Raw genomic sequence first — 15695 nt, forward strand, 5'->3', positions numbered from 1 at the left:
ATAGTTTGTGACGATGTCATCCACCCTGATTCAAGATGGCAGATGCATAAACTTTTGAGGTGCAAGTGGGCTAACTTGTGAACTGCCAAACCGATTTTAACCAAATTTGCTACAGCTGTAGTGACACATAGAGACATCTCAACTGTGTAGTTTGTGATGATGTCATTCACCTTGATTCAAGATGGTGGACTGATAAACCTTTGAGGTGCAAGTGGGCTAACTTGTGAACCACCTAACTGATTTGAACCAAATTTGCTTCAGCTGTAGGGACACATAGGGATGCCAGAATGGCATACCTTGTGATGATGTCATTCACCCCAATTCAAAATGGCGAATGTGTGAACATTTGAAGCACAAGAGATCTAACTTGTGGACCTCAATTTGAACCAAATTTAGTCCAGTTGTAGGTAAAATGAAAGGAAAGTAGGCAGACTACTTACTAGAACAACTTGTTTTCATATATGCGTTCAAAAAAGTTGGGTCTAATTGTTTCCAGGAGGTTGACAGCACAGAGCTTCCTGGCAGTGGCAGTTTCTACTCAAGCACCATGTGCCTTTGATTTTTTCAACATGATGGTGCCAGGAGACATTGGGTGTAACTGAGTCATCCTAAGAATTCTGTCCTCTCACCATTTTGAGAGTACCTGGTAGGTCCAGACAAGAACAGGTTGGCCTATACACAGTTCCTGTAGATTGTAATGTTCTCACTGCCTTACCTGATCAGTTTGTTTAAGAACTTATCTACTCAGGTCTGGCTTCAAATTGGATTGGAGACTGTGTCTGAGAAACAAACTGGCAGGTGTTTGGTTTGTTGAATCTTGGACAGCATTCCAATATGCCAGTAGGAAATTAACCAGGATAGCAGATAAAGAACCTGGCATGGGTCTGAAGCACAACACTACTGCAGTTTTATAAGAGTGCTATTACACAACTACTGAAAATTTCATGAATGCAGTTGCATGACTGTTTGGTCATTGTGTTCACATAATCTTTCTGAAGAGTGTTTTTGCTCAACTTCACAAGTGTTGTGTTTCTGATCCATGCACTGGCTTGGGTAATGCGCTACTGCCTACCTGTGCATTATGTCAGCAAGTGTTGGGCTTGGACCCAAGATACCAGAATTCAAATCCCAGCTCATCCATGAAGTTCATTAGGGAGCTTTGGGAAATCATTGAAGCTATTCAGACGAGCAGAAAACAGGGTTACCTCCTGAAAGCAGATAGAACTCTATTTTTACCTCATAGCAAACAGACGGGCAGATGCTGCAAACCCAGCAGGGAATGTGAGTTACAGATGATTAACTTTTCCAGGTTCTCTCCAGCCATTGCTAGCATTGTTGGTCCTCCAGCCCCGCCCATGGCAACAGCAGTTGTGAATGGACAGAGAAAGCACGTGACCCAAGGAGACCACTCAGAGGGCTCCAAGCTGCAGTCCTTCTTTGCTGCTCCCTGATGGGTAGCCTCAGTTAACCCTTTCCTGGCAATTGCAGCACTGTCAAAGGAACTGAACTCTGTCCTGATGCCCCAAAGGAGAGAGAAGACTAGAGTAGCTGCAGCTGCCAACCAGCCCCAAAGGAAGAATCACCCCCCCCCCAACGCACTCCTCAGATCCAGGAGGAACACAGCAGATGCCCCCTGGAGCAATTGCCAGATGCCGATGAGAGCAATTGCAAGATGCCCCCCATAAGTAGCCCAGGCACAAGGCACACTCTGTACACTGCAGCATGGTTTGGGAAGGCAGAAGGGGGAACCTTCCCCTCGCCCACTCACCCTCTCCACAGCTGTGGCTGTGGCCTCCGTGGCACACCCCCCCACCCCACTGTATAGTGTGTGTAGAAGGTAAAAAGGAGAACCCCACCCCCTACTGCCGCCATAGCCAAGTGGCGACTCTGCCTCCCCATCAATCCGCCACTGCCACCCCTTGCTAGCCTCTCTGGGCGTAGGAGGGTGGGCATATAGGGGAGGGTGTCCCCATCACTCACCTGCCCTGATGCTGCCACTTGCCACTCTTGCAGTGCCATCAGGGTGAGAGAGTGAGTGGCAAGGTGTCGCCCACAACTGCACACCCTCATTTGCCATCTTGATGATGGTGCAAGGGTGGGCGGGTGGGTGCAATGTCACACCGAGGCAAATTGGGCACCTGGACTGCCCCCGCCGTGAGGCCCTCCGCCACTGCTGTGAGCCCCCTGCTGCCACCGCGAGCCTCCCCCCACTGTCATTGCCTCCATGAGGCCAAACCAGTGACCCTTGAATGGACAGTCATTCCAGCGGTCGCTCCCACTCCACCAGCAGATGGAAGGAGGAACCGGTGAAGCCCAGAGCGGTGTATTACATACTCAAGTTCCTCCTCACAGCAACCCTGTGAAGTAGGCTAGGCTGAGAGAGAAGTGACTGGCCCAGAGTCACCCAGCAAATCTCATGGCTGAATGGGGATTTGAACTCGGGTCTCCCTGGTCCTAGTCCAGCACTTTAACCACTACACCATGCTACAGGCAAGGGCAGCTGCAGGCAAGGGCAGGGACACTCCTGCTCTTGTCCAGTGACTTGCAGGGGACAGGAAGGAGCACAAAAATCCCCATTCAGCCATGATACTTGCTGGGTGACTCTGGGCCCGGCACTTCACTCTCAGCCTGACCTACTCCACAGGGTTGTTGTGAGGGGGAACTTGAGTATGTAGTACCCTGCTCTGGGCTCCATGGAGGAAGAGCGGGATATTCTATATTATTAATTCTTCTAGACGGGCCATGCGCCCTGCGGGGCGGCTGGAAAGCAGTTTGACAGTTGGATCGGGGGCGCTGTGAAGTGGCAGGGAACAGAGGCTGTCAGGCGAGCAGGCGACAGTCCCTAGCAGTGGCAGGGGGAAGCAAGGACTGCGAGACAGAGATAGAAAGACGGTGGACAGCGAGCATGAGCACGAAACTTGTGGGGGGGAGAGACTTGCAGGGGAGGCGAGCGGGGGTGGCGAGAGCGAGCGAGAGCATTGTGGGACTAGCAAGAGCAAGCGAGAGCGTTGCGGGAGAGGCAAGAGACTTGTGGGGGGGCGAGAGACTTGTGGGGGGGCGAGCAGGGGTGGCGAGAGCGAACAAGAGCATTGTGGGAGTGGCGAGAGACTTGTGAGGGGAGAGCAGGGGTGGCAAGAGCGAGCGAGAGCGTTGTGGGGGTGCAATGCCACATGCTCAGTGCAAGACCACACAGATGCTCTGTGCAGGGTCAGCTAGTAAAATGTAAAATGAATGAATAGTATGACATGTGTCTGTGCAACTATTCCCCTTAGGGGATAGGGCTGCTATAGGAAGAAGGATTTGAGCTCCCTGCCTGGCATCTCCAGGTCAGGCTGAGCGGGAATCCCGCCTGAGAGCCTCAGGAAGCCACTGCCAGTCTGTGTCGACAGGACTAAGACAGTACTAAACTGGATGGATTAATGGTCTGACTCAGTGGAAGGCAGCTTCCTATGTTCATATTTTCCCTTGGGCTCATTTGCAAGGTGCCTGCCACTTTAAGGAAGCTCAGTGCTGTTTGCTGGACAGGCTTTCCCCAAGCAAACTTCTGCTGTGCTTTGCAGCCCACTCTGTTATCCAGGCTCTATGGTATCCCCGGGGAGGGAGCCTCAAGCAGTGTTCCACAGCGTTCCGTGGCTCCACACGGGCACTGGGAGGGGGTAGGCAACCTCCCCTGCTTGCTGAACCTGGTTTTAGAGGAGGGGCTGGGAACTGGGTGACCCTCTTTTGACAGACCCCTGTTTGGGAGTTTGGCGAGGTTCCACACGGTAGTGCTAACCCCGCCTTCAGACCTCAAGCCCTGTTTTTGCTGGTCGTGAGAATAGCTTCATTATCTCTTAGAACAAATTGCATCTCTGAATTACTGTGAAACTATGGGCCACTTTGCACATAATGGCAAACAAGGGTCCCAAAGACACACAGTTTCCCTCCACACACACACACACCGCATGCTCCCAGTCAATCACAATCCCAGGAGGCAGGGACTGGCTGCGCAGGCTTCCTCTAACCCTGCAAAGACAGCCCGTACCAGCCAGTGTGAGGGAAGCCTGTGAGAGGAGGTTTGGGGTAAAATCTCAATCCAGATGACACAGAGGAAGGAATGGACCCTTGGCTGGGTGAATGAAACTCACTACAGACTGAGGGTTCATTCTGAGTTTTGGCAGTGAATTCAGAACTGTGGTTGGATCCAGGAACCATGGTTCCAATCGTTTGGACAACACAGCAAGTGAGCCTGAGGTGAGTTTGCCTCAGATTCCCCATTATGTCCAAAGGCGACCTAAAATGTGTTAGCCTCATATTTCAAAAATCCATGTGACTGCTTCAAGTGTTACAGTACCAGTACACAAGGTGGGCACATAACATGTACATGCTAAAACTGTAATGTATGAAGCAGCCTCATTCTAATCCAGTCTCATTGGGTTCTTCATTTTAACTTCTTCTGCTACTGATACTTTGATACAGCGTCTTATCAATCTCTTACGTTTAAGGAAACTTCTCTGCCTGCTGTCAACCTTTTCAGACTTGAAAAGAAATAAGCCAAATGGACTTGAAGGTGAGCTCTCTAAGTAATTCTCTGCTGCATTCATTATGAAAAAGATAGCATTTGGTAAACCAGAAGCATCCTAAGGCTGCAATATCCATATATTAAAAGTGACCATAGAGTGGAAATATGGGATGAATAGCATGCAAATGTATTCAGATTTTCTCATCAGACCTTGATCTAAGCTCAAGTGCTTGAAATTTATCAAGTTTATCTAATGTAAGTATTGTTGAGAAAGAAGCTAGGAGCAGAAAATATTATTCAGAGCTCTTATAATGGATTGTATTGGGACACATCAATGTTGTAGACTTAAACTGATTTAATAGTCATTCCCTCTTCCCAGAAAACTCTGGGAATTGTCACTTTGTGATGAGGTGGGGGTGAAGATAACTAGGCATCTCTAACAGAAAACTACCAGCACATCTTCAAACTATAATTCCCAGGATTCCCAAGAAACCATGGCAGAGAAGTGATATAAAACAATTTTAATGTAAGTCTGCAGCATGCAAATGCTACTTTGTCTGTTTAGGTAGACAACAGGAGGGGAATCTTTATTTATATTTTATTTTATTTATTTATTTATTTGACATTACATTCAAATAAGTGCTGATCAGGTCTACACTCAACTAGCCTCATTTTACACTGAACCCTACCTTAAATAGAAAATTTGCATTAGACATACAGGATACTACTCTGGCTTCTACCAGAATTAGTGACTCTCTTCAAGAGGATGATGCATCAGAGGTGCAGCTTCATTTTTAACAGAAGCAGAGTGCATTCTGGCCACCTGGTGTGAGCAGGGGAACTGTGACAATTAAATCCAAATCCCTTATCCATTGGAGGATGAGCTAGTGGAGAACGTCTGCATGATGGTCTACATGGGCATCTCTTAAGCCACTTGCGTTTTCTGCAGCTTCAGCCATCTGCACAACTGGGGGACCCATTGAAATGGCCTGACACAGGAATCTTATGGTTTCCAGACAGGCCTTAGGGCTTTTCTAGTGTTAGAACTGGCAATTCTATTGATTACCTTGTGGGTCTCTGGTATGAACAGACTGCTCAGGTGGTTGACAATTTAACACAATAGCTCTTGAATGCCCACTCTTGTCTTGGTGAAGTTTGGTCAACTCTTTAGTTTATCTTGGAACTAAGGGTCATAAGCAACTCACACTGAGGCTGGAGCAATATTAGGGAAAGACTGGTGAGGAATCTGACAGAGTATGGGCTGGAGTCCATTTTAGAGACTTCTCCAGGGAAGAAAAAAAAGCCTGTCTCCTCCATCCTCATTGCATCTGCACAGAGCGGACCAGCAGAGCTGCTTTGGATGGCAAGATCATGGCTACATCATGAACTCTGGAGGTTGTGGAGGAGCCCTTGATAGCTGCTGTGACTAGTTTGTGTGTCATACTTGACTCGGATTCCAGGTTGACAGCAGTACCAAATGACTTGCCTCAGACATTGTCTGGTCATGTTGTATTGAATACACTTCAGTTGGTGTTGCCTGAAGATGTGGACAAGATCTTTGGCAGCATGAGGAAAACTTCATGCGCCCTGGATCCTTGCCCTTCTTGGCTAATAAAAGCTGCCTCCTGCAGCCTCCTGAATGGAAACAATTATCAGTGCTTCACTGAGAGAGGGGAGAATGCTATCAGAGTTCAAGGAGGTGTTGTGAAACTTCTCTTGAAGAAGCCAGCCTTTGATTCCTCCAAATCAGACAACTACAGGGCAGGAATCTCCTTTATGGGGGCAAGGTGATAGATAATTTGGTAATGTCAATCTACAGAGGGTCTCTTAGATGATGCAGTTTATTGTGACCCATTTCAATCTGGCTTGCAACCTAGCTCTGCAACTAAAACCACCTTGGTTGCTCTAGTGAATGATCTGCATCACACAGTGGACAGAGGAAGGGTAACAAAAGAGATTTAATAGATCTAGAAGAGTGACTCCAAGAGCTGTCAATCAAGAGAGCAGTTCCTTCCTTTATATAATATAGAAGCCTACCCATGTCATTGACGGGAAGTCCAACCTCCCATGCCTTTTGAGATGGCAGCAGAGCCATGCACTGCTCATGTTAACACCCACCAAAACTTTCCTTCTTCTCTTGAAGACTGCCTTGACTTCCCTTGCTCCTTCACTCCAAGGGGCAAGCAGACAAAGCCAGCTTCAGCAGCTTCATCTCTGACCCATGGACACCACACAAAGGGAAAATGAATACAATGGCCTGATGGATGATCTCCAATTGGGAATTGACAGAGGAAGAGTGACTCTGTTGGTCCTTTTGGATCTCTCATTGGCTTTCAATACTATCAACCATAGTATCCTTCTGGAAAGTCTGAGGGGGTTGCGGGTGGGAGGCACTGTTTTACAGTAGTTCTGCTCCTACCTCTCAGATAGATTCCAGATGGTGTCAATTGGAAACTGTTGCTCTTTAAAATCTGAGCTTAAGTATGGTGTCCCGCAAGGCTCCGTACTTTCTCCAGTGCTTTTTAACATCTACATGAAACCGCTGGGAGAGATCATCAGGGGATTTGGAGCTGGGTGTTACCAGTACGCTGATGACACCCAGATCTACTTCTCCATGTCAACTTCTCCAGGAGCTGGCATATCCTTCCTAAATGCCGGCCTGGAAGCAGTAATGGGCTGGATGAGGGAGAATAAACTGAAGCTGAATCCAGATAAGACGGAGGTACTTCTTGTGCGGGGTCAGAACTCCAGAGACGATTTTGATCTGCCTGTTCTAGATGGGGTCACACTTCCCCAAAAGGAACAGGTTCACAGTCTTGGAGTACTTCTCCGATTCACACCTCTCCCTGGTTTCTCAGGTTAAGGCGGTGGCCAGAGGTGCTTTCTATCAGTTTTGGCTGATATGCCAGCTGCACCCGTTTCTCGAGATCAATGACCTCAAAACTGTGGTACATCTTTTGGTAACCTCCAGACTTGACTTTTGTAATGTGCTTTACGTGGGGCTACCTTTGTACGTAGTCCGGAAACTTCAGTTGGTTCAGAATGCGGCAGCCAGGTTAGTCTCTGGGTCATCTTGGAGAGACCATGTTACTCCTTTACTGATGGAGTTACACTGGCTGCCAATAGGTTCCCAGACAAAATACAGAGTGCTAGTTATAACTTACAAAGCGCTAAATGGCTTAGGCCCTGGGTATCTAAGGGAGCGTCTTCTTCATTATGAGCCCCACCGCCCATTGAGGTCATCTGAAGAGGTCCATCTCCAGTTTCCACCAACTCGTTTGGTGGTTACGTGGAGACGGGCCTTCTCGGTCAGTGCCCCAAGACTTGAATGTGCTCCCTGCTGAGATACGATCCTCCCCATCTCTGGCAATTTTCAAAAAACACCGTGCAAAGGCAAATGCTCAGGGACCATGAAAATATATTGGTAGCGGAACCACTGCTAGATTGGCCAAAAATCTGTGTAGAGGAAAGAAGGCAAGACACATATGTCCGTAAAACAGATACAGGATGCTATATTATAATGAAACCATGCCAATCCATAATCTGGAAAATTAGAACAAGTACCAGTAATCTAACAAATAATTCTACACATGCATATACCCAAATATTTTTACCTCTAATAATGAATAAATGATCATAACAAGCATTGAATATATATATGAACAAGCACATAAATATGCTGCAAATAGAAGTATATTAGTCCATATGAGAAGTAGTACTCCAACATAGATGAAAATACCAAATGATTGACGAAACATTGATATGATTGATGATGTCTGAGCGTGCATGTAGAGAAATGTAGCTTCACAAAGAGGACTAAAAGTTCTTGCCAAACTGGAGAAATCCTATGAGGAAGTCCAAAGTCCTATAGGCTAACCCGGGATTCTTAAGCCTATTTCGGTTGATCCTTCATCAGAGAGCATAATTATTCTGTAACAATAAGACAAAATCTAACAAGTCTCACAGCCAAGAGTTTTCATAAATAATCGTGATAATGTTAACAATGTCCTCCCCCTTATACACAAAGCAATACATACCAACTTTCCTCCTGTTTAGGCTTACAATCTCTATAGAGGCGACCTTTCCTCTTACATCTTACTGAGACGAAAGACACTTACTGATTAACAAGCCGAAAGGCTTGAGAATATATAATCCGATACCAATTAAGAGAATTTTAGTCAGGTGAAACACCTACAAATTGGTCTCCCAAGACAGTAGTAAGCACTTAAAGCTATCACACAGTCTCTTTTCTTCCATTTGGCGTGCATCCCGCTTTTTTTGCCATTTGCAATTTTCAAAAAACACCTGAAAACCCATCTTTTCACTCAAGCTTTCTCAGCTTCCCAAATTTTGGGGGTTTTAATATCTGGTTTATCTTAAAATTAAAAACCCGATTTTGGGGTTTTTAATCACTGTAATTGTTTAATTGTTGTTTTAAAATGTTTTAAAATTGTTAATTGTTATATTGTTTTTTAATTTGTTTTAGCTCTTCACTGTTTTAGTGGTTTGTTTTAATTGTAAACTGCCCTGAGCCAGTCTGGAAGGGTGGTATGCAAATCAAATCAAATCAAATCAAATCAATCAATCAATAAAATGTCAGCCAAAAGTCTTCTTCTACTGTTTGCATTTCTATTTAATACTAGTTCGTATAGTAGGTAGACTTCATGACTGCATCACTTTTGAAACAGACTATAAAACAGGGATCTTTTCTGTGTGAGATTTGGCAGGTATGATCCCTAGGAGGATACCTAGGAGGGGTAATGGAATTCATGATAATTTCATGATAATTGGATGGGAAACACAGAAGTTACATGCAGCAGAAAAGCAGCTAGCTCACTCTGTGAAAGCAACAAGAAATGAAAATGAATGGGAGTAACAAAAAATACCAGGAAAAACTTATTTTTAACTAATGAATAATGAACTAAATGAAGCTTTTATAATGAAACAAACAAATAGAATAGCAAAACAAAAAAGGTCTTGCATACCTCTGTTGGACAAGATGTTCATATGCCTACATAAATGGCCTTCTTCATTTCTTTCTATGGCAGTACTGGACCAAATAATAGTGAACTGTTTCATACTTCATTTTTCAGGCACCATTAAAGGGCAACAAATTGTTAGTTATTTTCTTTAACATTTTTGTGGTGGGGGAGTGGATTTCAATTTTCTGCCTCAGGCATCAAAACATCTTGGACTGGCTGTAGATAAGGTGAACACTCACAAATAATGAGTTTTTCCTTTAGATTATTTTTCAGGTCTTTCATTGAATCCACAAAAATGTAATTTGAATGCAAGCTAAATAAAACATCAACAATGATTACACTTTGTTTTGCTTATAGACTCTGAAAATATATTAATTGGATGTGCTGGCCCTTTGATGGCTGTTCTTCAGCATCATATTTCAATTCTATTCAATCTCTTAAATATTCTGAAGGATAGAATCTATGAATCACTATTTTGTATAAATATTCATATGTGTTGTTGTCACTCAAATAATTTAAGAGACTACATGCTTCAAATTATGAATTGCACCATTACATTTGCATTAATTGTATAAAACTGATGAGAGATTTTAAAAAATCAGGAGTAAATTATACTGTATGTAAAAATATGCTGGGATGAAGCCTGAAGAAATCTGATTATTGATGCTGTGCATTTTAATTTCTTTATTATGTTATTTAACATATTTCTATACCACCCAAAATGTGCATAACTGGACAGTTTACAATTAAAATAATTTAAACATTAAAATCATTAACACTAAAACTCTAGAGATGATTTTGATCTACCTGTTCTAGATGGGGTCACACTTCCCCAAAAGGAACAGGTTCACAGTCTGGAAGTACTTCTGGATTCACACCTCTCCCTGGTTTCTCAGGTTGAGGCGGTGGCCAAGGGTGCTTTCTATCAGCTCCGGCTGATACGCCAGCTGTGTCCGTTTCTTGAAATCAATGACCTCAAAAGAGTGGTACATTTGTTGGCAACCTCCAGAATTGACTTCTGTAATGAGCTCTACGTGGGGCTACCTTTGTACGTAGTCCGGAAACGTCAGTTGGTTCAGAATGCAGCAGCCAGGTTGGTCACTGGGTCATCTCGGAGAGACCACATTACACCTCTGCTGATGGAGTTACACTGGCTGCCTATAGGTTTTCGGGCAAAATACAAAGTACTGGTTATAACTTATAAAGCCCTAAATGGCTTAGGCCCTGAGTATTTGAGAGAACGTCTTCTTCATTATGATCCCCACCGGCCATTGCGGTCGTCTCTGGAGGTCCATCTCCAGTTGCCGCCAGTTCGTCCGGTGGCCACACAGGGACAGGCCTTCTCGGTTGCTGATCCGGGACTATGGGATGCACTCCCTATTGAGATACGATCCTCTCCATCTCTGACAATTTTTAAAAAAGATTTTAAAACCCATCTTTTTACTCAGGCTTTTTCAGCTTCTTAATAAGGTATAGGTTTTTAATGTTATGACTGGTTTTTAAATTGTTCATTTTTAATTGTTTTATGTGTTTTTAATATGTGTTTTTAACTGTTTATCATTGTGAACCACCCAGAGACATGAGTGTGGGGCAGTATAGAAGTGTAATTAATAATAATAATAATAATAATAATAATAATAATAATAATAATAATTTATTTTAATATATTTGCACAATATAAGTGGACAATCAGACATCACCAAGACCTGGCAATGGCTTAAGAATGGCAACTTGAAGAAAGAAACAGCGGGTTTAATACTGGCTGCACAAGGACAGGCACTAAGAACAAATGCAATAAGAGCAAAAGTCAAAAAATCCACCACAAACAGCAAGTGCCGCCTTTGTAAAGAAGCAGATGAAACAGTGGACCACCTAATCAGCTGTTGTAAAAAGATCGCACAGACTGACTACAAACAAAGGCATGACAAAGTAGCAGGGATGATACACTGGAACATCTGCAAAAAATACAAGCTACCTGTAGCCAAAAATTGGTGGGACCATACAATTGAAAAAGTTGTCGAAAATGAAGATGCAAAAATATTATGGGACTACCGACTACAAACAGACAAACATCTGCCACACGATACACCAGATAGAAAAGTAGTCGAGAAGAAAGAAAAACAAGTTGAAATAATCGGCATAGCAATACCAGGGGATAGCAGAATAGAAGAAAAAGAAATAGAAAAAATCACAAAATACAAAGATCTACAAATTGAAATTGAAAGGTTGTGGCAGAAAAAGACCCAAATAATCCCAGTGGTAATTGGCACCCTAGGTGCAATTCCAAAACAACTTGAAGAGCACCTCAACACCATAGAGGCCACAGAAATCACCATCAGCCAGTTACAAAAAGCAACTTTATTGGGAACAGCCTATATTTTGTGATGATATCAATAATAACCAACAGTATTGATGATAAAATTCAGCCATCCCAGGTCCTTGGGAATAGGGGTGTGCATTTTGGAATTTTCTTGTTTCGATTTGTATCCGAATTGAAACATCCCTGTTTTGTTTTGTACCCAAATTTTCTGAGTCCGAATCAGCCCTGTTTTGTTTTGTAGCCAAATTTTCCAAATCCGAATCTGAATTGATTTGGATTTTTAAAAAGGGTCCCTGGGCAAAAAGAGTGGGTGTTGGTGGTAGTGTCCAATGGGTGGAAGCTACCATGCAAATTTCAAAGGAATTAGGCAAAGGGCTGGTTTTTTTTTGGTGATTTTTTTTTTAAGTTTACACATCTTTAAGAATTTTCCCATAGGGAATAATGGGGATTCCAGCAAATGTATCGCTTCAAATCAAGGGGAAAGGGATGACCCAGAGCAGAGTGTGGTGGGTGGTAATGCCCAATGGGGGTAAGGAAACTTCCAGAATTATTTCAAAGGAATTGGGCAAAGGGCTGATCTTTTGTGGTTTGTTGAAGTTTACGTGTCTTTAAGATCTCTCCCTTAGGGAATAATGGAGGTTTCAGCAGCCCCATAATTCCACTTGGGGGCCCCAAGGGGTTGTGTAGTGCACATAGGGTGCCAACCACCCCCATACCCACAAGCCTGTGGGGTACTGGGTTTTGTTGTTTCTGAGGTGTTCATTGTAGATTCTCTGGTAGCATATGAGATTTTCAGTGAAAAACAAGAATCCACTCTCATATGCTACCAGAGAATCTACACTCAGAACACCACAGAAACAGCAGAACCCAGCACCCCATGGGTTAGCAACTCTCCCCCTGGCCAATGTGGGGTCAGTAAAGAGTAGGAAGAAGCAAAAGAGCCAATGGGGAACTAGGAGGGAATTGTCAGCAGGTCAGCCCATGATTTAGGTCACTAATCAGAAGGCTGGAAGGGTGGGAAATTCAAAGAGATGTCAAACACAAAATGGAGACTGACTCAGAGATCACCACAAAATGGAGGTCCGAAACAACAAAACGTTTTGTAGCCGAAAGAGGGACGTTTTGTTTTGTATACAAAACTTTTGGATCTGGAAAATGGGTGTTTTGTTTTGTCTACAAAACACCCCAAACAGGCTGTTTTGGGTACAAAACGTTTTGTATCCGAAATGTTTTGCACATCCCTACTTGGGAAGGACTCAATGTCTGGATAGAACAAACCAGTCAATAACACCTGTCTGACTGTGTAAACAAGAAATAAAATCATTTAAAACCCAACATAAAAGTATTAAAACTATACATCTAATTAAAAGCCTGGGTGAAGAGATGTGTTTTTAAAGGCTTTTTAAAAGTTGCCAGAGATGGGGAGGCTCTTATTTCAACAGGAAGCGCATTCCAAAGCCCAGGGGCAGCAACAGAGAAGGCCTGTCCCCGAGTAGCTGCCAGACGAACTGGTCGACCAGTTTTGCACATTTGGCACTTGCTCTTCTGACCCTAGTATTAGTAGTTGGATGTTCTTTGGGGGGTTTTTTGATGGGGAGGTTGCATTCATTCTGGAAAATACAGGGGATTCAGTGACTATAACCCTCCTGTCCCTCTGTCTCATAAACTGACACTGAAAGGAAATGAACGCTTGTGCTGGTACAGAAGGCTAGTCAACTGCTCACTTCCTCTTGTCCAATCCTGTGTCAATTCTAATTTGTTTCAGTGGGGACCTCAATTTTTCGTTTAATTATAATCCAAATTATCACTTGACAAATGCATTTGATGCAAGGAAAAAGTGGACCTTAAAGCCATGCTTTGGGCACGTACAATTAATGAAAAGCCAAGGAGTAATGAAATGCAATTAACTCTGTGTCTCCATTTAATACCCCCATCCTGACAGCATGAAACAAGAAGAGCAAAGCTGAGGGGTGTGGTAGGGTTGGAAGGTGAGGCAGTGAGGAGGAGATGGTGGCTCCTTGACTATAGTTTAGAAGCATCAGGCAAGGCTAAAAAGCAATCCTCTGCCTCAGCTAGTCCATCACTTCTGATCTTCTTCAGCCATTTTAATTAACATGTTAATAAATTCCCCGATAGATTTAATGGCAAGTGACAACTGCGAGGTGGAGGCTGAAATAAAATCAAAGACAGCAAATTTGTAACTTGTTTAAAAAAATCATTATTGCCTACTCAACCGCAGTAGAACTTTCCCCACACTGCCCTTTCACCTGAAGGGAGAGATTGCTGTTTTAGAAAAAGATTTAAATGTAAGCCCCCACATATTAAGCAGAATTAATGATCTATTTGCTTAGATGCCATATATTACCTCCAGTTTATACATCCACTGGGTAAATGGTAGACGTTACTTGGTCACTTTGATAGATTTGAATGTGCGTAGGGCCATCAATCAGCGTCAGCAACTGATTAGTTGTTTGTGTCTTTGACAGGCTCCTCCATCTCCCTGAATGAAAGCTTGCTGATTGCCCACACTTCTCTCCACATTCATTGCCTTCCACCGCCACTATATTATATGGCTAATGCTGATGGTGGAAAATCCTCTTTGACAGCTAACAGTGAATTTCTCCCATTCTTTTATCATTACATACACATTTCTCTGTGTTTCATTGGTGACTGGAATGACTGAGCCAGATGGGCAACACTGCAAGCTCCACATCCTTTTTAATCAACATGGATGGCATAGGTCAAGGTGGCTTCGCTTATTAGTGACATCAAGATAGCACTGGTAAAATGGCATGCAATGTCTCTTGCTGGATAATCTACTAAGGCTGGTGTGGTGATGACTTTGGAAGAGGTCATCCAATGGGTACAAAGCTGATTACATGTTGGAATGTTGATGCATCAAAGCAACACTGAATGTCCCCCCCTGCTGCTTTTTCCTACCCTTTGTAGATTTAGGTTCATCTGTCTGTCCCTGTGCAAAGAGGCACTTTGTAAAGCAATGGCTGTCATATTTAGCATGGGGAGGAAAACTGTCTCTGTTCAACCCAGTAAAGCATCCTTCCAGTGGCTGTTGTTTCTCTTTTTTGTTTTAAAATTATGAGCTCCACGTGTCAGACAACCACCTTTTCATTTTTCCCTCATTCCTTTTACTTTATAAACTGCATTGTGAAATTTCTTTTGTGGAAATGTAGTATATAAATAATAATCACCATCACCATGAGCTTTTTTTTAGCCCAGACATGAATTTGACACACCTAACAAGAAAATACCAGCTCACTAACGAATGCAACAGACTTTGCTCTATAAAACACAGAATTTGCTTCCTGAAGTCCACATCTCTTCAATAGTATTCACCATGAACTGCCCTATGCAAAGTGCAAATAAGGACATAAACCTCTCCAAAAATGCTAGATCTCTCTTCCCCCACCATAATACCCATGCAACAATTTGTGCTAAAACATCCAACTGACCCAGGCCATGCAGAGGCCAATTGTACAGGTGCGGCAGCCTCCAAAATGGCCCCTGCGGTGGAGGGGGAAGGCTGGATGGGCCAAAGAGCTGGAAAAATGGCCAGGGGCAGCATAAAGTGAGGCCGGCGGGGGGGACCTCCACAGACCCACCACCACCTCCCACAACAGGGGATGGTTCATTTCAACCCCCAACTAGGGATGTGCATAAAACCGGTTCTCCCGGTTCGGTTCGGGTCCGAACCGGGTCCGGACCGGACCGGGGTGGTTCGGTTTTGGTTTTGCCAGACCACCCCCCCGGTCCGGTTCGGTTTCGAACCGGTTCGGATCCGAACCGAACCGGTTCGGATCACAAAAAGTGGCTGGTTTTGAAGGGGACATTGTGTTCTACCTGCCACCCAAATTTCAAGTCGATTGGACCTTCC

At 43.9% G+C, this 15695-nt stretch overlaps 1 long non-coding RNA gene across 1 annotated transcript; it reads left to right on the forward strand.

Moving 5' to 3' along the window:
• Nucleotides 1-3629: 3629 nt before the first annotated feature.
• Nucleotides 3630-14861, forward strand: LOC128342569 (uncharacterized). Its single transcript, XR_008315084.1, has 3 exons — nt 3630-4233; nt 4485-4549; nt 14290-14861. It is a non-coding gene; the product is annotated as an uncharacterized LOC128342569 (long non-coding RNA).
• Nucleotides 14862-15695: the final 834 nt, after the last annotated feature.

The sequence above is a fragment of the Hemicordylus capensis genome, chromosome 2 (genome assembly GCF_027244095.1).
Source record: "Hemicordylus capensis ecotype Gifberg chromosome 2, rHemCap1.1.pri, whole genome shotgun sequence".
In the NCBI taxonomy this organism is placed as follows: domain Eukaryota; kingdom Metazoa; phylum Chordata; class Lepidosauria; order Squamata; family Cordylidae; genus Hemicordylus; species Hemicordylus capensis.